Source organism: Canis lupus, chromosome 15 (assembly GCF_048164855.1).
Source record: "Canis lupus baileyi chromosome 15, mCanLup2.hap1, whole genome shotgun sequence".
Classification (NCBI taxonomy): domain Eukaryota; kingdom Metazoa; phylum Chordata; class Mammalia; order Carnivora; family Canidae; genus Canis; species Canis lupus.
This window is the reverse complement of record NC_132852.1, coordinates 16,620,651-16,646,399: the sequence shown is the minus strand read 5'-3', so window position 1 is coordinate 16,646,399 and position 25,749 is coordinate 16,620,651. Positions and strand designations below refer to the sequence as shown.

Sequence of the window (25,749 nt, the reverse complement as noted above, 5' to 3'; positions counted from 1 at the left end):
CCCACTTGAAGCACTGCTTCCTGAACTGCAGCTTGGATGCCTGCTTCAACTGCCAAAGCAGAAAAGCCAAAACTTTGTTTTTAATTAAACTGATGCTTCCAAGGCCCCCTCGTCCTTGGGGTCTGGCTGCGGCCCAGAAGGAGGCAACGAGCAGCGCCAGGCAGTGGGCACTTGTGAGAAGGTGAGTTTGGGGGCCAGTCTGCTGGGGGGAGCCTTAGGGTCACCCAGGGCTTGGCCGGAAACCCTTGGCCTGATCTCCAGACTTGTCGGTGCTGAGAAGCAGGTGGTGGCAGCAAGACTTCCACAGAGGCACAGCTATGGGGTGTCAGATCTCCCAGCTGCTGCTGCTCCTGACTGCAAAGCTTCCAGAAGCCCTAGGCAGGATAGTAGCCTCCCCGCCTTTCCCTGTAATAACACTCCTTTTTATCCAGGGCAGAACCATCAAGGGCAGACCTGGGCAGTTTCCAGCCCACCTGCCAAGGATAACAGATCTGCTTCTCCTCCTCCCTTGGCAGCAGTGCACCTTTGTCAGGGGCTGTTTCCTGCTCTGTGCAAACCTTCCTCACATGCATGCAGTGGAAAACTGGGAGAAAGGTGGTGAGTGAGCTCACCTTGCTCTTGTGTCTGAGCCTCCCAGGTGGTCCAGGTGACCTACCTGCCTGCCCTCCACCATTATGAATTCATTCATTTTAGCTGTTTTCTTCCAACCTGACTTTATGGTGGCTCCGTCCTTCTCCCAACCATGGCCAAATGTGAAGCAGCCTGTGTTACCTACTTCCCCTCGATAGATCTGTTGCTCTTCAGAACTGAGTTGATTTATTTATTTTTTATTTATTATTTGGGGGGTGGGTGAGCAGGGAAGAGGCGGAGGGAGAGGGAGGAGCAGACTCCCCGCTGAGCAGGAAGCCTGATGTAGGGCTCGATCCCAGGACCCTGGGATCATGACCGGAGCTGAAGGCAGGTACTTAATTGATGGAGCCACCAACCCCCCCAGAACTGATTCTACTTGGTTGCACGACAGCCTAGGCTCTCTGATGTGCTCAAGAAAAGCTATAAATTTGTAGGTCACCTGGCTTCCTCTCATGGTGAAGCAGGAGTGACATCTTCTTGAAGCTATCCACATCTTAAGCAGAAGCATGATTCTCTTTCTGTTAAGAGATAAACATTGGGGGGTGTGGAGTTTGGGCCTTTCCCCAGCAAGTGATCAAAGCACCCACACTGCTAAGACCTGCAGATAGGGAACATTTGATAATTCACTGGGTATTGTCTCCTATTTGCTCATCACTAATAAGGAGCTGAGGATACAAAACAATGAAGAAAATTTCTGTCCTACCTACGGTTGCTCACCATCCAGAGAGAGTGAGTGCACACAAACAAATGTTATAAAGTGGGTTGATGAATGCCCTAATAGGAGTGGAACAAAACACTGTGGGAATAAATAGGACACAGGGCACTGAAGAAGTATAATTGATTCATTTCTGGAATTTTCAGTAAGAGTTTTCCAGACAGAAAGGTGAGGAGACATCCACACAAGATGATTCTTTCAATTCCTCATTCACTTATAAGAACTCCATTTCCTGGGGGCTCATCTGGGTAGGGCTCAGTCGGCTAAGCATCCAACTCTTGATTTCGGCTCACGACAGGATCTCAGGGTTGTGGGATTGAGCCCTGTGTTGGGTTCTGTGCTCAGCTTGGAGTCTGCTTGAGGTTCTCTCCCTCTCCCTCTGCCCCTCCCCCTGCTCCCGTGCACTCCTGCATGCTCTCTGTTTCTCACTAAAGTAAAATAAGTAAAGCAAAACAAAAAACAAAACTTAAAAAAAAAAAAACTCCATTTCCTGGCAATGTTAGGATCAGAATTCTCTTTCTGAGGTCTGATGGGTCAACCCACTCTCAACCATGGTCAGCCCTGTGCCTATGCCCTCCAGGTGAACTCAGCATTTCTGCAAGGTCAGCGGTTTCCAGGGCAACAGGATGAATAACAGAAACTCTAGTGGATTTTATTTGACTAAAACCAGGATTTTCTTCCAGAAAAACACAGAAATTTGATACCAATGTCTAAGATACTCTCTTCTACACTTGCCCTCTTTATATTTTTATTTACCTCTAGATATGTTGTACCCTGAGTGGGTGGATGTCTGGCAGTTGGTGTATTTGGACCAGTGGGGGCTGATGTCAGCATGGTTCTAAAAAGAAAAGTGAGGCCATGTAGTCAACAAAGCTCTCCGATTTGGGGCCGTTAGCCCAGCAAGGATGGCACAAAATGTTAGCGCCAACACAGGAAACGTGGAGCCAGATAGGGACTTGCTAGAGTCAGATGCCCACAGGAGCATGGGGTGTAGGCCAATATTTAATTCTCGACATGAAAGCTGAGTTGGTGGCAGGCTGGGTTTAGACAGAGTATTAGAAGAGCAAAGGATGTCAGCTCCCAGGCATGTGAGTGTGGTGATGAGTCTGTAGACAAATCCAAGATCAGAAGGTGGTGACATAGACAAAACAGGGTCAGGAAGCAGGACAGGAGCTTAGGCTGCTTAGCAAGTGTGTCACAGCCTCCCTGGATGCCCTTGGACTCAGCCCTATTGTTGAGTCTCCAGTACCACTTGAATATCAATTTCTGAAAGATATTCACAATATATACCCCAAAATATGCAGGCTGTAACTTCCAAAGTAGGACGATATAGAGCAAAAAAGGTATAGGCAATGTACAGGTGGGTCTGTGTGCGTGTGATGCTAGAGGGTTTGCTTCAAAATGTTAAGCTTGACAGCAATACACTAAAGGGAACTTGAAATAGACTTAAAAATGTATACAAAAGGCACAAATTATTTTCTAAGAGGTAGAGAAGAATGTTTCAGTGGTTGCAAAGTTTCCCTTTTCTTTCACTACTGAGTGATGAAGAGAGAGTATCAGACTACAGAAGAGGACAAAAGTCTGATGTTGCAGAAAATCCCAAAGTTTGGCACTGTACATGCTCACACATCAATGTCCTCATTTCTTGGTATTTCAGGGAGGGGTGGTGGCTGAGCCCTGCACTGGGAAAATTAATTCCACATTGTGGATTAAACAGCTAACCCATTCTTAGTTGTCTCGGCATCCCTTTGACTGCTTATGTTGTTATTTTGAACTTTCAAATAAGTCTGTATTTAAAATAGTTGTCAACATTTGCCAGACATGATCTTAGATATCCCGAGGGTCATTACAAGAGGACAAAAAAAAAAAAAAAAAAAAAAAAGATTCTAAGTCATGGTTTGCCTTATTGGAAATGTGCCCTCACATTCCACCTTTCCAGCATCATCTATGAGAATGTTTCCTATTGTTTGGTTTGAGTCTGAGATTTCCCTGAGAATTTTTTTTTTCGACTTAGAGTTACTCTCTCCACCGTCCATTTCCTTCCAGAGCACATACATGCATGCTTATAATAAGAGCTGTGCAAGGGCACTATATTGTGTGGGTGCTCTGGGAATGTGGGTTACAAAATCCTTAAAGAAAGTCCCTGTGAGTGAATCATAAAAGGATAAGGACATATATCTCCCAAAGTTTAAAGTCACCAAAAAAGGCATTTTCTTCAAGGTAAAATGTTCATCAGTGGGGCTAAAAGAGAGCTGACTGCACAGAATATAAGTTAGTTTTCTGGGATCCCTGGGTGGCGCAGCGGTTTGGCGCCTGCCTTTGGCCCAGGGCGCGATCCTGGAGACCGGGGATCGAATCCCACGTCGGGCTCCCGGTGCATGGAGCCTGCTTCTCCCTCTGCCTGTGTCTCTGCCTCTCTCTCTCTCACTGTGTGCCTATCATAAATAAATAAAAAAAAAATTAAAAAAAAATTAGTTTTCTATTAGCATATATATTTTTATTATATATATTTATTTATATTGGCATATATAAATGTATATACACAAATATATAAATGATATGTAATATAACATTATGTTGTATTTCTAGGTGAAAATTCTAAAACACCAAATTGAATTGAGGCAGTACTTTATTTTTTTTTTTTAAGTATGCTCCATGCCCAGTGTAGAGCCCAAGGTGGAGCTTGAACTCACAACCCTGAGATCAAGACCTAAGCTGATACCAAGAGTCAGACGCTTTATCAAATGAGCCACTCAGGCGCCCCAAGGAAGTGTTTTATTATTTTTTTTTCCCAAGGAAGTTTTTAAATGATAACAGATGGACACGCATTTTCCTCAATGAAAACATTTGTTCAGAGCTCTATACTTCTAAATTGTTTTCATATACGGTTACTTGACCCCCACTATAAGCCTATGAGGTGGACAAGGAGACATTATTTCCTCATTTAAGTGATGGAAAACTAGATACATATTTAATGGAGATAGAAACATCATGAATTTGCCACTAGAGAAGCTGAATTATGAATAGCATGGATGAATGACTCACTGCCCCAAAGGCTGGATCAGACCATGCAGCCATCATTACTCAGACAAAGTCAGACAAAACCAGGATTATTTAGGCCTGGATATTATCCACTAAATTGTATCCGTTGTTCCTTTTGCTTTGATAGCAGTAGATTGCTCTGGAAATTACTGACAGTTTCAGGCAAAAAAAAAAAAAAAAAAAAGTAAAAATCAAGCATCTTGACTTCCATTTCTGACTTCTAACCACGAGAGGGTAGTATTGTTCTCTGCATGGATGGTCCAGCATCTATTCCGACAGAAAAGATTGGAACCTTGAAATCAATGTATTCCACATCGTCACAGGGTGTACCTAAGCCAAAAATATCAGGGGTGTGACTTTGAATTTCCAGTTCTAGATAATGTCTCTGTTTTCCAGCTCTAAGCATTGATATGGGCCTCTATACTCGATAGCATGGTTTGGATGGAGGCAAGGAGACCGTCTTCTCTTCGATTAACCACTCTGACTTGGGGCTCTAGCTAAAGCTGTAGAACCCAGGGGGCTCTTCCTAAGTGTTAAGCTATCAATGAGCAATAGTTATCACAGTTTCATATATTTTCAGCCTGATTCATTTCCTAGAGAAAGGAAAACAGTGAATGAATTGCTTGATCATGGCATTAGGAATCAAAAATTATAAAGGGGCCAGGAGGAGGAGAGGAAAAAAAAAAAAAAGAAACCTCTGCCCCTATGATTAACTATTAGATAGAAAACAACTATATAAAATACTACATAAAAATATATATTGCATAACCTAAAGTATTATGTACTTTCACTGATGTTGAAAATGCTTCCATGAGTATGTGCAGCTGGAAAGATGTTTCTGGTACATGACACTCAAGTGTTTCTAGGGGAATATAGAAATAGCCTGTAAAAGTTTTTACTGTGCAAAATAATGATCCCCTAACTTTGTATGGCTTCATACCCAATATGACTTGGGCTCTTTACAACGCTGACGGAAAGATAATAGCTACTGGTCCTATAAAATCTCGGTGGCAAGGTGAAGCCACACACCTCATCTCATAGGTGACCACTTCCCTCATATTTTGGGTTTCAAAGTTTCTCCCTCTTCTGAACTAAATATCTGGATCCCTCCAGCGCTTGCCTTCTGCTACCTTGTGTTTTAAGTCAATCTCCAGAGAGTTGACTGATCGTTCATTTCCACGCAATGAAGATGTACTACAGATGTCTTAGACAGTGCTGTGCTATGTACTAAAATACATTTACACATGACGCTGGTTTCTGTAGAGCTAACCAGACTGTGAATTCCGCCAACACCCCGTTCACGCTGATCTGTTTTTTTTTGGGGGGGGGTCCTTGCTTCTTCCAGAAGAAACACACTCTCCAAGCAGCTCCTGCTCTGATCAGATTGCTGGGAATCCTTGGGCCGTCTCACCAACACCCTCCTGTGTTCTGTCTTACACACCCACCCTGTTCGCGTGCATTATCCTCAAAGGCCCGTGACAGCAAGACCTCCTTGCATGGCTGCTGTCCACATTACAGAAGAGGACAGTGCCAAGGGGGATCCCCATCTGCTGACCCTCCCTGGGGTCTTCAATAAGCCAGGGTCATCCTCTCCCATGCCTTCCAAACACTCCTCCATAGATCCAGGCTGAGGAGCCAACAAATCACAACTAACCTCCCCTCCTCCCTTCTCCTATTCGCCTTATTTATCTGTGACAACCCCTGAGTCATCCTCCTTCAGCCACAAACCTCCTCCCTGGTGGTCATCTCAGGTACTGCTTAATTCTCCTGTGGCTTAAAAGGGGACGGATGAACAGAGCTTCACCCTCAGGAAGCTCACATTCGTGGCTCGGCCTATTCCTGACACTCAGCAGAGTGAACTGCACATAGCAGAGGCCGAGTGAGAGCTGTGATGATGAGTGTGGGAATTTGCTCTAGTTGTAGGGGTTACCAGGCCTGTCACCCAGTTAATGTTTTTCTGGCAAGCCCTAAAATAGCTGTCTTTAGTTTTTTTTTTAACTTTTTATTTATTTATGATAGTCACACACACACACACACACAGAGAGAGAGAGAGAGAAAGAGAGAGAGAGAGGCAGAAGCAGGCTTCATGCACCGGGAGCCCGACGTGGGATTTGATCCCGGGTCTCCAGGATCACGCCCTGGGCCAAAGGCAGGCACTAAACCGCTGCGCCACCCAGGGATCCCTGTCTTTAGTATTTAACACCAAATTGACTTGCTTTTGTGAACCATACAACACAATCTATCTTTAATTCCCTAAGTCCAAGGATTTCATCTTAATAAACCTTATCTCCCCAGTGAGACTGTAACGTTTGAGAGGTCAGGGTATTGATCCTATATTTTTCCTTTTTTCTTTTCATCACTGTCACATACTGTCTCCATAATCTTCATGCCCAGCATCCCCAGTCCCGACGGCCACCTCTTCTAATTCCAGCTCATTCCCTCTCGCCCCTCATCACCACACCTCTGTCAAACACCTCCTTCAAATCTTTGTTGAAATATCACCTCCAGAGACCAACCGCTTCTCACCCCTTACTCAAAATCTCAAACCTCCTCTCCCTTCTCTGCTTCATTTTACTCCAGGGCACCTATCACCAAGGATATGCCATCAATTTTTGCTTTGGTAATTGCCAGCCCCCCAAGAGGAAAAGAAACTCCACAAAGGTGCTTTTGTATATTTTGTTCACCCCCGGAGCCTCAATGCCTGCAAAAGTGTCTGGCACATAATCAACACTCCATATATATGTGTTCGATAAATTGATAAATCAAGGATTTACCACAGCATTTTCCCAGAGTGGGCAGTTAGGAAATACTTGTTTGTTTATGTTAACACAGGTCTGTTTTCATCAGTTTAGGAAAATGAAAGTTCAAGGGTCACTTACAGATGGTGCCACAAGAGCCTGAGGAAGCTTACCGGCTGTTAAAATTTCCAGACACTGTTTCAATGTGGTTTCCTTTGGTAGCAAAATAAGCAAAGCATGCTTTGATATGAAGACTTCGGGACTAAAATCATGAAGTCCCTGGAACTGGTTAAGCTTCTAGGATGTTCAGTTCAGGATTTCAGAACAATTTGCACAGCTGTACTCTTTCCATTGATAATGTGATTGGCAAGGCTCTGTGTTACAGAATATGGAGAGTATTTAGTGGATAACACTTTGCAATATTAACCATTCCTAATATTTCCCATTTTCTTCCACTTAGGGAGACTAGAAATGAATTTTCCATTGCTCCAAGTGTTATTTGATACTGTTGAATGTAGGTGTACTCACCTAAGTCTTTTTTCCATTTTTAAGTTTTATTATTTTTTTATTATTTTAGAAGATTTTATCTGACAGAGAGAGAGAGAGAGAGCGTGCGCACAAGCAAGGGGAGCAGCAGAGTGAGAGGGAGAAGCAGGCTCTCTGCTGAGCAGGGAGCCCAATGCAGGGCTCGATCCCAGGACCCTGGGATCATGACCTGAGCTGAAGGCAGATGCTTCACTGACTGAGCCTCCCAGGTGCCCCAGCTTTACTGAGTTATAATTGATGTACACATTTACATTATGTGAATTTACAGTGTGCAATGTGATGATTAGATATGTGTATATATTGCAAAATGATTACCACAATAAGGTTGATTAACACATTCTTCACATAATTATTATTTTGTTGTGGTGGTGGTGGTGAGAACATTTAAGATTTACTCTCTCAGCAACTTGCAAGTGTATAATATTGTTTACCCTAGTCACCATGTTGTACATGGGGTGCCCAGAACTTATTCATCCAATAAAGGGAAATTTACACCTTTTGTATTTTCTGCATTTTGATGTTTTACAACTGGAGGCTTCTTTTTTTTTTCAGGATGTTATTTATTTATTCATGAGAGACAGAGAGAGACATAGCAGAGGGAAAAGCAGGCTCCCTGCGGAGATTCCAATGAAGGACTCAGTCCTGGGATTCGGGGACCATGCCCTGAGCCAAAGGCAGATGCTCAACCACTGAGCCCCCAAGTATCTGGACACCTGGAGGCTTCTTGACCCTAGAGGGACATCCCCTCCCAGGGCTAGCCAGTTCCCACAGATAGTAAATGACTTGCCTTCAGCCTATCAGAAACCTCTTTTTTCAAAAAGAAAATCATTTCAGACCCCACCCCACCCCCAGCCACCTTCTTTATTGGGTCCTCAAACTCAAGGCCATTATTTCCTGCCCTAATTACCCCAGACTTCCAGAAACTTTGGAACAACCCCACACAGGGAAGCCTGCTGATATTATTCAAACTAGCCACCCTTGGTCCTGTTGACCCTGCCTAGGGGGCTCCCTCCCATGAAGGCTACAATAAAGGCTCTTGCCCACATCTTCCCTTGCTCCCTCTGCCTCCTGACTGACCCTGTTTCCCTATGTGCACCCTGCACTGTGGTGTGTCCTCTCCCCTCGGAAACTGTGACTGGGAAACTACCTTTTCAATGGCAATTATTTCCTGGCCTGTTGGTCTTGCTGTACCAAAGTAGTTACAGAACCTGTATTTCAAAACAGTAGAGAATAAAGGTAATGTGTGGGTCTTTTTAAAAAAGATTTTATTTATTTATTCATGAGAGACATAGAGAGGCAGAGACACAGGCAGAGGGAGAAGCAGGCTCCCTATTGGAAGCCCGATGTGGGACTCGATCCCAGGCTCCTAGGTTTATGCCCTGAGCTGAAGGCAGATGCTCAACCACTGAGCCACCCAGGTGCTCCTCATCTGTGGGTTTTTTTTTTTTTTTTTCTCATCTGTGGTTTTTAAGGGCTTCTCTATCTCTGGTTCTGGGATGCAAATAAACTACTAACAACAAAACAGGTTTGAAAGGAAGGAAGTTCTGTAATTTAGAAAAGAGGAGGGACACCTGGGTGGCTCAGTGGTTAAGCATCTGCCTTCAGCTCAGGGCATAATTCTAGGAGCCTGGGATCGAATCCCATATAGGGTTCCCCGCAGGGAGTCTGCTTCTCCCTCTGCCTATGTCTCTGCCTCCTCTCAAAGTCTCTCATGAATAAATAAATAAAATCTTTTAAAAAAGCAGAAAAGAGGAAAAGAAGAGCAATAGATCATAACAGAGATGTGGGACTCAGAGGAGGGTCACAGACTATGCCTTTCCAGTAGCCCACTTTCCCCTCTGTGGGGCTCACCCTGACTGAGGGGTTAATAGCTGAAGGATAGGTTTGGGGAAGCAAAACTGACACAAACCTTTATTTGACTTCCTCTCTGGAGTTCTAGTGTTTGGCAATCTTCAGACATCTCCCTGATACACACAAGAATTCTTTAAGGTAGCTCTTAATTTACGGAAAAATGAGATTTAAAGAGATTAAGACCACACGATTATCAAATTTATGGTATTGAAGTATAATCACAATGTCTGTCATTTATTAGTCGCCTTCTATAGGACAAGCTTATAAATGCTAATGATGCTATCTTATTTTATCCACCCAATTACATACTACAGCATAGCGCAAACTGAAGCACATAGACTCTGAATTCATGTAGACTGTGCTAATTCTGATTTTGCTACTCAGTAGCAAAATATTTCATCTCTCTCTAGGTCATAAGTCAATTTCATTAAGATCTGTTTTTCATTCTATTGATTTTTTTTTTACATTTTGTCTTTAAAACTTATTAAAGCAATAGACGAAAAAAGTGGTGTTTTTTTGTTTTGTTTTGTTTTGTTTTGGAAGGAGAATAGTCCTAAAGGCTTATAATGCAAAAATACCAATCCCTAGCTTACTCTTAATGACCATCAATCTACTCCCCAGGGGCAAACACTTTTTACTTTTTTAGATGATATGTCTATGCTATTAGTTTTGATTAATCAATTTTATTTTATTTTTTAAAAGATGGTATTTATTTATTTGAACGAAAGAGATATATAGAGAGAACTAGCAGGGGAGAGGGAGAAGCAGAGACTCCCCACTGAGCAGGGAGCCTGACTTGGGACTTGATCCCAGGACCCCGGGATCATGACCTGAGCCAAAGGCAGACGCTCAACTGACTGAGCCACCCAGGTGCCTCTGATTAATCAATTTTAGACAATATATATCACCTTACTTTTATAGGAGATGAGGATTTAGGTGCTAGATGTGGATTACCTGTCTAATGCCACACTATGCCCTTAGCATCCCACCTCCACCTTCATAATATGTATCTATTATTTATTAACTCTATAAACATTGTTTATATTATCATGACTGTAGCTTTGGCTTATTGCAGAAATAAGTCATGTACTGTGATTATATTTCTTTTCTTCCAAAGTGTTTTTTTTGTAGATTTTTAGTCTTGTGTTTCTCTGTCCCCTGTCCCTGGAAGGCAAGTGCCTAGGGGCAGGAATATCTCTCTATTTGATTCACTGCTATGACACCAGAATAGAGAAGTAAGTGCTCAGCACACAGTAGAGCATCCAAAAACTCTATTGAATGAATATCTGCTGAGAAAGGACTGACTAGTGTGGAGTTAACACAGCTGTTACCAATTAATAGTTGAGAAAAATAGAAATACTGTGTGATCTCTCTGAAAGTACAGAAAGGAAGAGATGGCGCTAAGAGGGTGAGTCAAACAGTTCCCCACACTGATCTCTGTGCGGCTCCGCAAGCCCAACATAGTAGCTAGGGTGAGTCTGAAGAGGAAGAATGATGATGGCCATTTAGCACTGCTGTTGTGGTATTGCATATAGGTGAGCTGGAGAGATGGCAAGAGGGAAAACACAGAAACAAAACAAAACAATCAGTTTCCAGCTGCTTTTTTATCGGAAACATCCATGAATTAGACGTAGTAGGTTAATACCTGTTGTCTTTCCTGTGATGAATCAAACTTTAAATAATAGGAATAGTTCAGAGGCAAATGTTCAGGTTAATTGATTTTTTTACTTAGCAGAGGATTGCCAGAAAATCTGTTTTAATTACTCCCTTGTTAATAAATGGTTTAGGGGTGCCTGGGTGGCTCAGTCGATTGAGCAGCCGACTCTTGATTTTGGCTCTGGTAATGATCTTGAAGTCTTAGGTTTGAGCCTTGCATTGGCTTTAGAGCTCAGTGGAGAGTCTGCTGAGAATTCTCTTTCTCTCCTTCTGCCTTTGCCCTGCCTCCCTGTGCATGTGCATTCTGTCTCTCCCTCTCTCTCTCTTTAAAATAAATAAATCTCTTTTAAAAAGTTTTAAAATACCTAAGTAGACTTCTTTCCTCAAAAGAATAATATGTAGAATATGATTAATTTATATTTGGATAATATGATAGTTTTCATTAGGATTGATGAAAATTGGGCACCTAGGTGGCTCTGTGGTTGAGTGCCTGCCCTCCACTCAGGTCCTGATCCTGGGGTCCTGGTATTGAGCCCCCAGCATCCAGCTCACTGCAGGGAGCCAGCTTCTCCCTCTGCCTGTGCCTCTGTGTCTCTCTGTGTCTCTCATGAATAAATAAAATCTTTTTAAAAAAGGATTAATGAAAATTAACTGTGGTCAGATCACATAATATGGAAGAAATGACTGTCTTGAAGATCTTCCTTTGTTTTCTTCATTTGACCCCATCTAGCTGACAGTTACCTTTTCTATATCATTTTATTCTGGCCTCTATTATTTTACCTCTAAATAAGGGTGCAGAACTAAGTGACCTTTCATCAGATTTTAACAGGCTATTATTCTGCAACAGTTTAAATATAGAATGAGGGAAGAAAGGATTTTTACATGCTGATCAATATGCTATCGAATAACTGGGAAATAGTGGGTTTAAAAATTCTTTAAAGAAATCCCTCATCATTCACAATCATGATTCTTTTAATCAATAAGTGAAGAGCAAAAATTCTGGGTATTTAGTAAATTCAGTAGTCTGATCCCCATTAAGTTTTACTGTGCTACATTCTATTATTTCCAATAGGGTGGAATTGTACATCTGGTCATTATCAGTGATCAGTGGTACACTTCATAAAATCATAGACTCAGAATTAGTCTCATAGTTCTAAACATCATTTGATCTATTTCTTTTATCTTTACACACAGAAAAAAAATGGAGCTAAAGGGGTGTGCGTGCGTGTGTGTGTGTGTGTGTGTGAGAGAGAGAGAGAGAGAGAGAAAGAGAGAGAGAGAGAGGAGAAAATAAAAGTATTTTTTTAAACCTTGGAATTGATCTAACCCACAGCCATCCAAACTAGCAAGTTCTAGTCCCTGAATTCTTAAAAAAAAAAAAAAAAAAAAAAAAAAAAGTTGAAGAACATTAAGTTCTCGTGTTTTCCCAGTTGGTTGACACATGGAATATTCACATGTAACTTTAGAAAGAAATAGCAATGAAAGTGTTGGCAAATCTGTGTGGAATCCATATGAACTCATAGATGGTGAAAATATTAGTGGGCCTTAAGACCTGAAGAGCTAGTGAGCCATCTTCATGAACTCTGAAAAAACGTTTTTTAATGACTTTTAGCAGGGCATGCGATTGATACCAAATTCTTGTGGTAAGAATGGGAAAGGAAGGGTTGTCAGTTAATAAGAAACAAAGCAATCTGTTTTCATTGTTGTTTGAAATCATTTTTTCTAATTTTCTAAGTGCTTTGGTTTTTTTCCTTAATAAAGAAAATCTCATGATAAAATATGTGAGTGTGTGGCACGTTTTTCCCAGAGGGCTTAGAAACAAGCTCAACACCAGACCCACATATCTGGAGTGATTAATCCCAAATGTGTTAAATTATGAACTTGATGTTTTAAGTTATAAAATTTTAAAGCTTCTTACAGAATTTAATTCTAAAAACGTTGCAAAGGAGGTACACATTTAACTCTGAATCCTTTCTGCATTTATAACCCGCATTTATAAACAGCAAAACAAAAATTGGAAGACCAAGGTCTCCGATAGTGCAATTTAGGAAGAAACACACCATCAACATCTCCTGCAATGGGAGAGAAACTTTCAGGAAGTATTTAACAGTGAAGTGTCTTTTCTCACCACACTTTGGGACCATCATGCCTTGTCACAGTTTACTTAGGAGAGAAGGCATTTCTGGTTAACCATCAACTCGGGAGGCATTTGTTTTGTAGAGTACTCGGGAGACTTCCACCAGGCACAATTTGCTAATTCTACAACATTTGAAGAGCTGTGGCCATTTTCTCACCCAGACACCACTGCAGTGCTCTGATGGCTTCCTTGTGCAAAAGCCCAATAAACGGTCATCTGTGGAGAAGTGGGGAGAATGTCCTTCTCATTGTTCCGTGTTTTGTTCTGTTGCATGGTACAACCGGAAATAGCTGTTCCCTTGTTTGTTTTTCCTTTAAAGTCTTCCTCTCCAAGAATCAAGCCTGCAGAACCGGGTCAGGGACAGAGCTGAATGGTGGACATCCTGCTGCACTCAAACTCACTCCACCCTTAGGTTGGGTAATTTTTTTAAGTTTTATTTATTAATTTGAGAGAGAGAAAATGCTCATGTGTATGAGTCTAGGTGGAGGGGCAGAGGGAGAAGGAGAGAGAGAGAGAGAGAGAATCTCAAGCCGACTCTCTACTGAGCATGGAGCCAGACATGCTGCTCAATGTGGGCTTGATCCTCAGATCATGATCTGAGCTAAAATTAAGAGTGGATCACTCAACCACTGAGGGCACCCCAGGTTGTGAATTTTACAGGGAATTTATAACTGAGTATGTTTTTGTGTTCCAAGAATGGGGGCTAGATGCTGGAGAGGCAGTGGTAAGCAAACCAGAATTCCCTGACTTCATGGAGTATACTGTCTAGCAGAGGAGAAAAGCACTAAATGAATATTTACAAATTAATTGTGAATATGTAAAGTACTGAGAAAGGGTGGTGCTAGGTATGTGATTGCTACCAAAGAACCTAATCAAATCCAGGAGATAGGGGTGTTTCATGGAGTGCAAAGAATAAATATGACCTAGATGATTTTGGTTGCAGAAATCCAATTAGAAATTGGTATACAAACCAACCAAATATAAAAGGAAAACATTGTCTCACATATTTATAAATTCCAAGAGTAAATATTTCTTTAGGCCAACCCAGATTAAACAGTGTTGCAAGCAGCCTGTCTTTATATCTTAGCTCTGGTTTTTAAGATGTGGGCTTCATTCAAGGGAAGGTTCTGTTGACATGATGGCAAGATGTCTTTTTCATCCCCAGATGTACAGTCTAGCAGTTCAGCATCCCCACAAGAAAAAGAGCTTCTTTTTCCCCAAAAGTTCAAAAAAAGTCCTGAGGTCAACTCTCTTTAGAACAGCTTATGTCATGTGACCACCCTTAATGCAATCATTGTAGCCAGAAGTGTGGGATATGCCAATGGCCCAGACCAGGATTAACCCCCATATTCAAAGCCTGGAGATCATACAAGGAACCTCCAAACCATGGAGAATGAGAGTAAAGAGGAATGTCAAGGATTTCCAAAAGAAAATTGAGACACTGTTATCAAAGGAAGGTGATTGAACAGTGGGCAGCAAAACAAACATTTTTTCAACCCAACTTGAATTTTTTTCCAACCACTGAGAAGTCATTCTTTTCTAGGCTATTTGGATTTAGACTCACTTCACCCACAATTAATCATACTAATATGCTACTCTAAACTTAACAGAAAACTCAAAATGTCTTATAAATCACCGTATACTACTTTGTTTTCTACAATGATACATAAAGGCAGATTTTATAGGCCAAAGTCAATATTATAACATTGTAAGTAATGAAGCTAAAAAGTCAACATATTTAATTGGAAGTTTGAATGTGTGACTGACCTAGAGAAGAAGGGAAAACATATTTAAGATTTTTATGGGCATGAAGAAAAGTGGTTGAGAAATGGCTCCTAGGGTTTATACATCAGTGCAAATGAAACAGCTTTGTAAATCTTGAACACAAGCCATCACAAGGAACCTTATCCATTAGAACATCCCTTCAGTGCTTGATTGGGTTGGTAAAATGCTAAATGCAATTCAACCTTAAAGTTTCTGTGGAGTTGGTTATTCTGATAAAATGGAATGTGAGTGACCAAGACTCTGAAACCTGGAAACTCCCCCAATATTACCACAACTGGGGAAAAATTCAGAGCATGAAATCTTGTGTTTATGAGTGACCCGTTTATCTGAATCCTTGTTTTTCAGTCTCTAAGCAATTATGCTGTCGGCTCAGCAAATGTGGCTTCTAAAATCCTAAAATCAGCAATAGTTACAGTCCCATTATTACCAGATAAGAGTACTCTGCTGAGTTATAATGTAGCATTCATTCATTCTTCCCATCCATCTTTAGCAAATGAATAAGGGCTTGGTTTGCTGAATGCAGAATGAGCTAGTTGAAAGTGTTGGAGACTTAGAGTACAAGCAAAAATGTTTATGAATAGTATTTTTTTCTAAGTCATTTGCAAAGCATTGGAAAATTTCATAGTTTGAGAAGTCAATCTGTGAACAAGTAGTAGAAAGTGACATGCAGTAGAAATGTAAATTTACATCCCATAAATTTCTTCAAATGGCAAAACCATGGTTGTTAAAAATATTACAGGACACCAATGAATGGTGTTGGACTTATAAAGTTTTACCCTGCTAGCAAAATGGGTATTGGATGCCAAAGCTTAATCCACCATATGCAACAAATATAACAAGAGTAGAAAAGGCAACATAACCTACTAAATGCCAAGAACTTCTCATCTCATTTTATTATCAACCCCATTACATGGATGAGGAAATTGAGGATCAAGAAGATCAAGAAATTTACATTTAGAAATTTATACACTTGGGATCCCTGGGTGGCTCAGTGGTTGAGCATCTGCCTTTGGCTCAGGGCATGATCCTGTGGTCCCGTGATTGAGTCCCATATTCGGCTCCCCTCGAGGAGCCTGCTCCTCCCTCTGCCTGTGTCTCTGCCTCTTTCTCTCTCTCTCTCTCAGAAAAAATCTTTAAAAAATCGAAATTTATACACCTGAGATATGAACCAAGATCTAGCTGGATTGCCAACCTATTTCCTTTTGCTACACCAGGTCCCAGCAAGGAACATGGAGCACTGTTTTTCATTGTTCTTTGCAAGGAGTAAGCTCAGTTTCTGTATGCTGATGTATGTTACTGTATAAACTTACCTCAGATATGTGACTTCTCCATATATGTATATATACATATATACTTTAGACTCATGTGTTACTTTTTTTTCTATGCGTGTATGTCTGTGTTTAACAATGGTGAAGTATTCAAATAAATTGACCCTTTAAATGTGACAATTCTGAACCAGCCCTGTAGAAGACGTCACATGGTAAAGCCTATTACAATTGAGACGTTATAATTGTAGGATACTCTAGGATATAATTTGCTCTTGCCTTTTAATTAAGTCAACATACTAGTGATATTTTTGAAGCTTCCTTTACCTACAGATGTTGTGGAAATTTGTTGCAAATATATTCAAGTAGAATATGATGCAAGTCTTACGTATGTCCTGCCACACCAAAAGACCACCTTACAGGAAATTCAGTTGTCACTAGAGTTAAGTTAATTGGGCTTAGAGCTCACCAGATCTAATACTCCTCTATTTGGTGAATTCTTTTCCTAACCCATCCATTTGGAACTGCACCACCTGTTAATTGATCCTGAAATGGGATGCCAGATTTAATCCCAAGACATTCTTTTTTTTTTTTTTTTGTTTAGTCCACAACCTCTCTGACTTATACTGAAGTCTCCATATTTCCTTTTTTCTAAGCCATTTCCATTTTGCAGAATTCAATTTCTGGCTTAAGCCCATGTTTCAGAGGAATGAGGTCACCCAGATCTCTCCAGTGAAGGACAATAACCAAGGACTAAATGGAAAATCTCACACAAAGCCAGATTAGAATTTGCGCTAATGAGACCATGGTATTGGTTACAATGATGCTATCTCTCAAAGGCAGCATAGTTACCATAAATGCTCCAGTCATCTTCCTCTCCCCTTTAAGCTCTCTTGGGCAGACCCAGAGACTCCAAGTCTAGATTTGACCTTGTTTTCCAAGAGCTTTGTTTTCTTTGCCATTTGAACTGGCCAGGGCAGGTTCTAAAAATTAAGGTATACCGTTAGAATAAAGTGGAGGTCTCTGACTCCAACTCCATGAAATGCAACCCATTGCTTCATATTATTCAGTTTTACTACAATTGTGGCCTACTGTAGAGGTATTTGGTAGTTAGAAAATAATTGCATTTGGAACTGGGAACCTGAATTTTTGTTTAATTTGCTTGCTATATGGTTTTGCTTAAATCACTGAAGTTCTCTGTGCTTGCCTTTCTTCATTGCTAAAAATTGGAAAAGAAATCATAATTGTACCTGCCAAATTGGACTCAGTCATGTTGAAGTATTACATAAACATATAAATGATAAAGACTTATAAAATGTAGATTATTGTTATCATTAATGTGAAATTAGGGGAAAAAAACCCGCTTCAATCTTCTAATGACAAAAACTGCATTAATACCACACATGGCCATATGCACAGTATGATAAACCAAATTGAATTTTCACTGCTGTGCATATCAAAAAGGAATACGAAGTTGGTATTTTTTGCACACATCTGAACAGGCATAACTCCCATGAAATTATGCTTTTCATGGAAACTTTGACCATATTAATCTTGGCAGAGTTTGGGTAATATTTTTGGAACTCTGAAAGGACTCTTTCATTTTAATTCCCATGAAAGGCTTTATTTTTATATACCGTGTTAGGGAAATCCAAAAAGAAAAAAAAAAGACACCATCATACTTCTGATATTTCATGGAAATAAAACAGCAGGATCAGAAGAGTATCCTCTGATGTCACCTTTACCATAATTATAACTTATGTGCAAAAAGGAACCTTTCAACCTTCATTCCTTAATTGTTCATTTCACACTTAGTAATTTCACAAATTTACGTTTGCCCAATACATTAATAAATGGGCATTTTTGCCTTTAAGCAGTTTTTATGCAAAGTGATTTTATCTCTAGCAAGACAGTGAGTCAGACACCCACCTCCCCACCCCCCACTGTCTTCTATTTCTAAAGCTCCTAACTTTCATAAAGTACAACGACTCTTTCAGGCAGCTGCAGCAATGACCTAGTCTGAGTGCCACGCTGGCTTGCTGGAATTGGTAACTGACTTTAAGGCTGGTAAATGTGCCCTGAAAAGCTAAAAGACTGGAGAAAAAGAAATTATCTTGCAGGACTTGATTACACTTACTGTTCTACATGCAGGAAGATTTCACTACTCTTCTTAATAGTAGACATGAAATAAGGGATGTTGAAGATTGAAGAAGTACTAAGGACTCAGACCCAGCACTCTCAGAATATGGTGAAAGTTAAGTCATCCTTCTCCCATGAAAACTGCCTTTAAGTGGTTTTGCCAAAACAAGTCTCTCTAACAGTAGGTGATTGTCAAGGCTCCAATTAGTAAATCCCTAAGCCCCAAAGTTAATTATGTGAGTAATGAAAAGTGGTGGAAAACTCTCATTCCCGGGAAAGGGAAGAATCTGATCAGACATTGGCCCCATTGGGCATTTGGAGGGATCAGAGTTCTCCACAAAAAGAAATGTTCACGGTCTCCACTAAATGGAATCAAAACTCTAATGATTATTATTGCTAGATAAGTTTCAGGAATTTTTTGAAAGCAATAAAAAGACAGCAAAGGACACTTGGAAGGTATCCTCTCCCACAATGGTTCCTCAACTCTTATGCACTATAAGGGAAAATATAAAATAGGTTTAAGATATTAGGGTGAAGGGAAGGATGCATTTTATTTTTTTTAAGATTTTATTTATTTATTCACGATAAACAGAGAGAGAGAGAGAGAGAGAGAGAGAGAGGCAGAAATACAGGCAGAGGGAGAAGCAGACTCCATGCCAGGAGCCTAACACGGGACTCGATCCCGGGAGTCCAGGATCGTGGCCTGGGCCAAAGGCAGGTGCCAAACCGCTGAGCCACCCAGGGATCCCCAGAAGGATGCATTTTAAAAAGGATTTTCCTTTGGTAGACAAAGCCAGGAATCTCTTAACTAATGTAATAGACAAGATTCTGGTATTTAATTATTGAGAGTATTATCAATGCCCACAAAAAGGGGGGTCAATTTATATTAAAAGGAGATAATATGCTATCAAAGTATTACAAAACTAAGCATGAGCATGAAAAATAATGACAAGAGACCACATATGTCAATAAGTTTGGTTAAGGCTTCAGCTCCAAGATACCTCCAAACCAGGATATTTAGTAAATGAATTGGAGTTAATAAACACAAGTAGATACTACCTCAGAGAACTTATGAAAGCCTACAGACACTGGAAATTTTACCCTTAAATTGCAAATGAGCTAATAATTCTTTACAAGAAAGATTACTGTTTTGGTGGAGGCTGCTGGAAATCCGCCAAAATTTCTCTTCCATTTTTTCATAGCACCAGAATTGTTGCTGTGCTCATAACTGTCTGTGCAGATACCACACTCCCAAATCTCCCTTGCTATATAGGTGTAAGCATGTGACTAAGTTCTCATCGAAACAAGACGATGAAGAGACCTTTAGCCTTAAATCATTGGATAAGCATGCTTCCATACTTCTTCCCTTTTTCTCAACCTAAAACACCCAGGTATCATTGAACAAAGGAGGAAAACTCTCTATAGGAAGGAGGGAAAGAAGATGAAAGAATCTGGTCCCCTGAAGGCCCGCAGGGAGAGAAGCTACACTGCCAGCACAGACCACTCACTTGGGTACTGTCACAAGAGAGGGAGACACATTTTTAAACTTTAAATATTTAAACTTTGAGTGAAAATGTCTCAATTTGCTTAGGAGATTCTCATCTTATGCCTGTTGTCTTGCCATAGTTATAAATAGGACTCTCTTTCATTACCCAAATAAATTATGTGGTAGCTCTATTTTAATTCAGTGTACCAAGCTACCTCTTTATATCAGCAGCTGACCTCCTCTATGACCAGTATAGGGGTCAGTACCCAGAACTTGTTCGCTAACATAACCTGAAATATGTGTGACTAGCAGCCGTATATGGTGGGAGGTGGTGGGGGGTGTATATCAGGTTAGAAGACTAGAGGCCCTGGCTGTGCTCTTGTAAAATATTTGATAAAATTGTCCCCTGTGATAACTTGCAAGGCAGACCATGTGTACATTCCAAAACTATAGCTCTAGTATCAGAATGCTAATTTGTTTTTGTTAGTCCTTACAGGATTTAGCAAGGTATTGCAAGAAAGAAAGAAATATAGGTGAGAATTGGCAAGTTTAAAAGCAGAGATGAGATAGAACAGATGGGATTGGAAATACCTCCTCCTGCTTCTATACTTCAAATAGCAGTAGACTCATAACTATTGTTTCTCAAAGAATTACCATTAAGCCAATGCGAGAAAACAGACGAGGTTAAGAATATTACCTTCACACATAAGCTCACTGTTTCAGATGTCTTCAAAATAGGTGCCTTTAAAAGAAGGAAGAGAAGAATGGATCTCAGAAGCCAAGAAATAAAGCTGGCCTAAGAACTAAGTGCAGAAAAGGCTTTTGTGGGGGCACCTGGTTGCCTCAGTGGTTGAGTATCTGCTTTTGGCTCAGGTCATGATCTCAGGGTCCTGGATCGAGTCCCACATCAGGTTCCCCTCAGGGAGCCTGCTTCTCCCTCTGCCTGTGTCTCTGCCTCTCTCTGTGTGTCTCTCGTGAATAAATAATTTTTTTTTAAAGAGGGTTTGTGAATGGTGACTGAAATCTGGGACCGACTAGAAGAAATACAACTAATCAGAAGCCTCATATGAGGCACGTGGCTGGCTTAGTCGGTGGAACACGCGACTCTTGATCTTAGAGTTATGAGTTCAAGCCCATATTGGGTATAGAGATTACTTAGATAAATAAGCTTCAAAAAAATGCTGCATTCCAAGAATATGCAATAGGGAATTTAAAAATATTCATAAATTGGAGGAGCCTCAGAAGACACAAAAACTAAACACAGAGTGAGATTCTAGATGACATCTTGGAATAGAAAAAGGACATTCATGGAAGAATTGATAAATCTAAATAAAGTTTGTATTCAGAAAAAAATATATATATATTAACAAACCTTCTAAATTTTTGGAATCACATACCTGGCTTACAAATGCCAGTGACTATTTGGACCCTGGCAAGCACATGCCCCATGTTCACTTCAGATATCAGCATGCAAACAATGAACCAAGAGGACCATCCCCCAAATGGCACAGCTGGGGCCAAGGAAGGTGATGAGCAAGAGCTACCCTGGGAGAAGCAGATCAGCTGTGGCAGGATGAACTAGCCAAGCACACATTTAACTGTCAGGGCATAAAATCTCCATGAATAGATTTTAAGGAACATCACTGAATTTGCATTTTGCAGAGGGTGCCCTAGACAAGATGGAAGTCACCTTGTTTCTTGCTAGACTTCACTGTTCACCTAAGTGTTGTTATATAAGACAGATAAAGGTTTTTACATCACCATGGGGGCAGCGGTTCTTTGTTACCTTAGCTAAGTCTTGACCATAACCAATTAGAGCTATTCATAAATTTGGTTTGTCTGTCTGTCCGATAAAGCAATGTGCCATGAACACGTGCTAGACTTCCAGCCTTGCTTGCCAGGGCCACCAGTCAGTCCCCGCTGCCCTATCACTCAGGCCTCATGCTGAGTCCTGTGTCCCTGGGTCCAGGGTTCCTTCACAAGTTTGTAGTCTTCTGTTTTTATCAGTACCTGTAAAACCACACACATTGTAAGTGGAATTGGAAATGGAACCCAGGACTTCCTGACTCTAAAGCTGTTTATCTTCCTATTTATAGCTGCTTAATTTTGTAACTACTTTTCAAACGTAACCAAGATCTCTCAGGAATGTAAGGGCTTTAGAAAAAACAAAAACAAAAACAAAACAAAACAAAAAAAAACCCAACCTGACAGAGATGTTTATTTTGCCTTTCCTATTAGATGTTAAAATCATTTTGCCAATATTTTCATAACTTGAGTTTTTATATAAATAAATAAAGGCACCATAGGCCCAGTGCCAATTTAAATTCACATGCTTAGGTTCTGGGAAATTTCCATATACTTCAAGTTACAACTGAATTTTTAGTAAAGCAATATTTTAGGCAAGTGTATTGGAACTCTAAGATTCCGTGACTGTAATGAATCCTGGGTCGAATATGTTATTTTCATATCCCAACGTATATTAAATTTTGTAAAGAAAAAGGCATTCATAACTTAAGAAAATATACTTCAGAAGGAATGTTCTTTGGTTCATCTTGGTAAAATCCACCTGGTTACCTAAAATCTTATTACACAACGTTTATTATTTCTTTGCAAAGGAAAAGCAGAGGGAGGCAGTTTTCTTTGTTTTGGCAGCCTGCTAATCTGAAGATTACATCACTTTTTATAATTGGTACTGGTTAACATTGGATCTTATTTTACCTTTTAAGATCATGAATGTTTCATAAATGATGCTGAATGAACTAACGACTCAAGAAACCAGATGCCTCATCTTTGAAATCCTCATTGCCATCAGGGAATATGGGAGAATCACTCATCTGGATTTCCATTGTGCCTAGACCTTGATGCCACCTTGTGTCCAGCCGGGTCCTTGATGCCTTCCGGATTTGTTTCCCAGACAGTTATTTGGTGCTTCTTTCCATGGCATGCCTAGAGTCGGAATTGTCTGTGATGACTTTTAACTGGGGAGGCCTGCTGTGGCACAAAATTTCATTACTCCCTCGAGCAACCTCTGAGCTGTTGTCTGAGTTCTAATGGCAGCAAGTTAGGGATCCCCAGGCAGGGGCTGGGGCCCCACAGGAAGAAGGGAATGAAAGATTGAAAAAGAGAGGAATCACAAGAGAAAAAGCAAGGAACACATGACTCAGAGAGCAGATACCCATTTATATGGGAAGGGACAGCAGTTAGGTAAATGTTCAGAAACTGTGAAGTGAGGCACCACACGGGGCTCTACTATGGCACACCCAGAGGTTTCTGACAGACTTCTTTCCCAGCGGTCGTACCACCCTGGGACACAGAAAGTTGAAGGCCACTGTGGAGAGAGAAGCTTGAAATTGCTGGAAGAGAGGAGGTGATTTATGAAGATATGCCCTGTTTCATATGGGCTCTCCTTCACCAGAACCAGACAAGTAGCATCCATGGCTCAGAAGCCAATATGCTATTGGTATGCTGGCTAGCAGTTACCACTCACTCTGGGCAACTGAGGCTCAATCCCAGTGGGCACTAGGGCGCTGTGAGGAGACAGTGAACAAGGGAAAACTGACTTCGTAGACCCCAAGAGTTTTGATGTTGAAGAAAGGGCTAGACAGTGAATTTCAGGGTGGTGTTTGGGAAATATGGATCAAACCTTGGATAACAAGAGAATATATGGAATTCACAACTGATTCAGATTTTTTCTTTTTTTTGTGTGTGTCCTTCCTGAAGATTTTTTTAAAGGTTTTATTTATTTACTCATGGAGACACAGAGAAAGAGGCAAAGACATAGGCAGAGGGAGAAGCAGGCTCCCTGCGGGGAGCCCAATGCAGGACTCGATCCCAGGTCTCCAGGATCATGACCTGAGCCGAAGGCAGACGCTCAATTGCTGAGCCACCCAGGTGCCTCCAGATTCAGATTTCAATGATATTTCCTGGGTGCCAGGCATTGTGTCACCTTTCTTGAGAGGTTCTGTTTAATCTTTGTAATGATCCAATGAAGTAGGTACATTTATCCTTGTTTTTATGTTATAAAGAAACAGAAGGTCCGAGGAGATAAATGTCATATAGACTACGATATGGCCAATATAAAGGAGATCCTGACTGCATTCAGGTTTCCTAACTCAAAACGTTGTGAAAGGCAAAAGAGAAGATTTCAGAGAATAGGGATTTTCAGAGTCCTGTTTTCGTTTGTAGCCTATTGAGGTCCAGGGTAATATCCAATCTCAACAGTCAGTAATGGCATGAGTGTCCACAGAGCAGAACATTTGCTGGCCACTATGTGTCACAGAAGTTCCACACATCAGCCCTGCCATTCACCTTGGATAAGCTCCTTAACTGCCCTGGGCTTCAGTTTCTTCAACTGTAAAATGGGTAAATAAGATCTACCTTAAAAGCTAAAAACCTTGTCCACTGTCAAGGCTAAATAGACCCAGTTCTATTCCATTTGTTCCAGTACACATATTTGATGCCCTGACCTTGGCAGATTCTCAAATCAGTTTGTTCCTGTTCTAAATACCAATGTCAATAATAAATCATGCACTTCAAAGAAACCAACTGCTTTTACAAACCAAAAACTAGGGGCTAGTATTGAGAGAAGTGACATCTACTGCAACTTCAAGCATAAATGTAAAAATTAACATTTTCCTTTGTCTAAGTTTTTCCTTCAGGTGCCATGATAATTACATAGTTATGACTATCCTATTTTCCTAGTTATTTTAATTCACTAATTAATCCATTGTTAAATAGTTATGAAGCAGCTTTATATGCCAGGCACTAAGCTAATCCTGTCCAGGGTTGGAGGGGTGAACAAAATAGGCATGTTGTCCGCCCTCCTAGATCTTAAGAGTCTAGTTGTGGAATCAGATGCTAACAAGAAAAGCAGCAAGAAATAGTATTTTATTTGTGGTTCCACCATAAACTAAGGGATTTGCAAATAATTAATATTGCCAAATAGCAATATTGAGGAAACCATTCTTAAATCAAATCTTATAAAAGTTAACTGCTCCCAAAAAGAAATTACAGATAGATGTTTCTTAGTTCTTATTAAAGTTTTTTTTTTTTTAAAGATTTTATTTCTTTATTCATGAGCGACACACAGAGAGGCAGAGACATAAGCAGGAGAAGCAGGCTCCCTGCAGGGACTCATCCTGGGACTCCGAGATCATGCCCTGAGCAGAAAGCAGATGCTTAACCACTGAGTCACTTAGGCATCCCTAAAGGATGGTTTCAAGGATTCTTTCAGAAAAAAAAAAAAAAATTAGTTTAAAAACCAACAGCATGACCTCCAATTGATTTATTCAGATTGATTTCAATTCAATTCAACTCAGCTCAATTCAGCCTAACCCACCTTCTTTGAGTCTTGTATTGTATTAGTTTGGAAATAAATGGTTCTTTCTCTTGGTGCCCTAAACATTCACTCCCCTTCCCAAGGCCCTAATAAGCTTTAGACCTGACCTCATTCTACCACCTAATGAGAACTCAGAGAATGACGTAAGTGGCAAAGCAACATGCCTTAGCGTACCCACAGGAATGATTTGTAAAGTTTGTGGCATTTTTTTAAATGAATCAAGGGAGTGATTGACCTGTCCAGTTGAAAGCAATTAGTGAAGAATTATGCTCAAGTGTTTTCTAGTATAGGTGGCAACAATTGCTATCTCTGTATAGATTCGTCCCCTTTAAATTTGAATTTCTAAAAATGATTTGAATCTCGTGTGTTTTTCACTTAAAAAAATGTCTATGGTTCCTTTCATTTATTTTCAGCCTAGCTT

The 25,749-nt window shown here is 40.6% G+C and overlaps 1 long non-coding RNA gene across 1 annotated transcript; it reads left to right on the top strand.

Annotated features, from left to right (window-relative positions):
• Positions 1–25,236, top strand: LOC140605482 (uncharacterized). The gene is made up of 3 exons (XR_012008128.1): positions 1–181; positions 13,635–13,727; positions 22,717–25,236. It is a non-coding gene; the product is annotated as an uncharacterized lncRNA (long non-coding RNA).
• Positions 25,237–25,749: the final 513 nt, after the last annotated feature.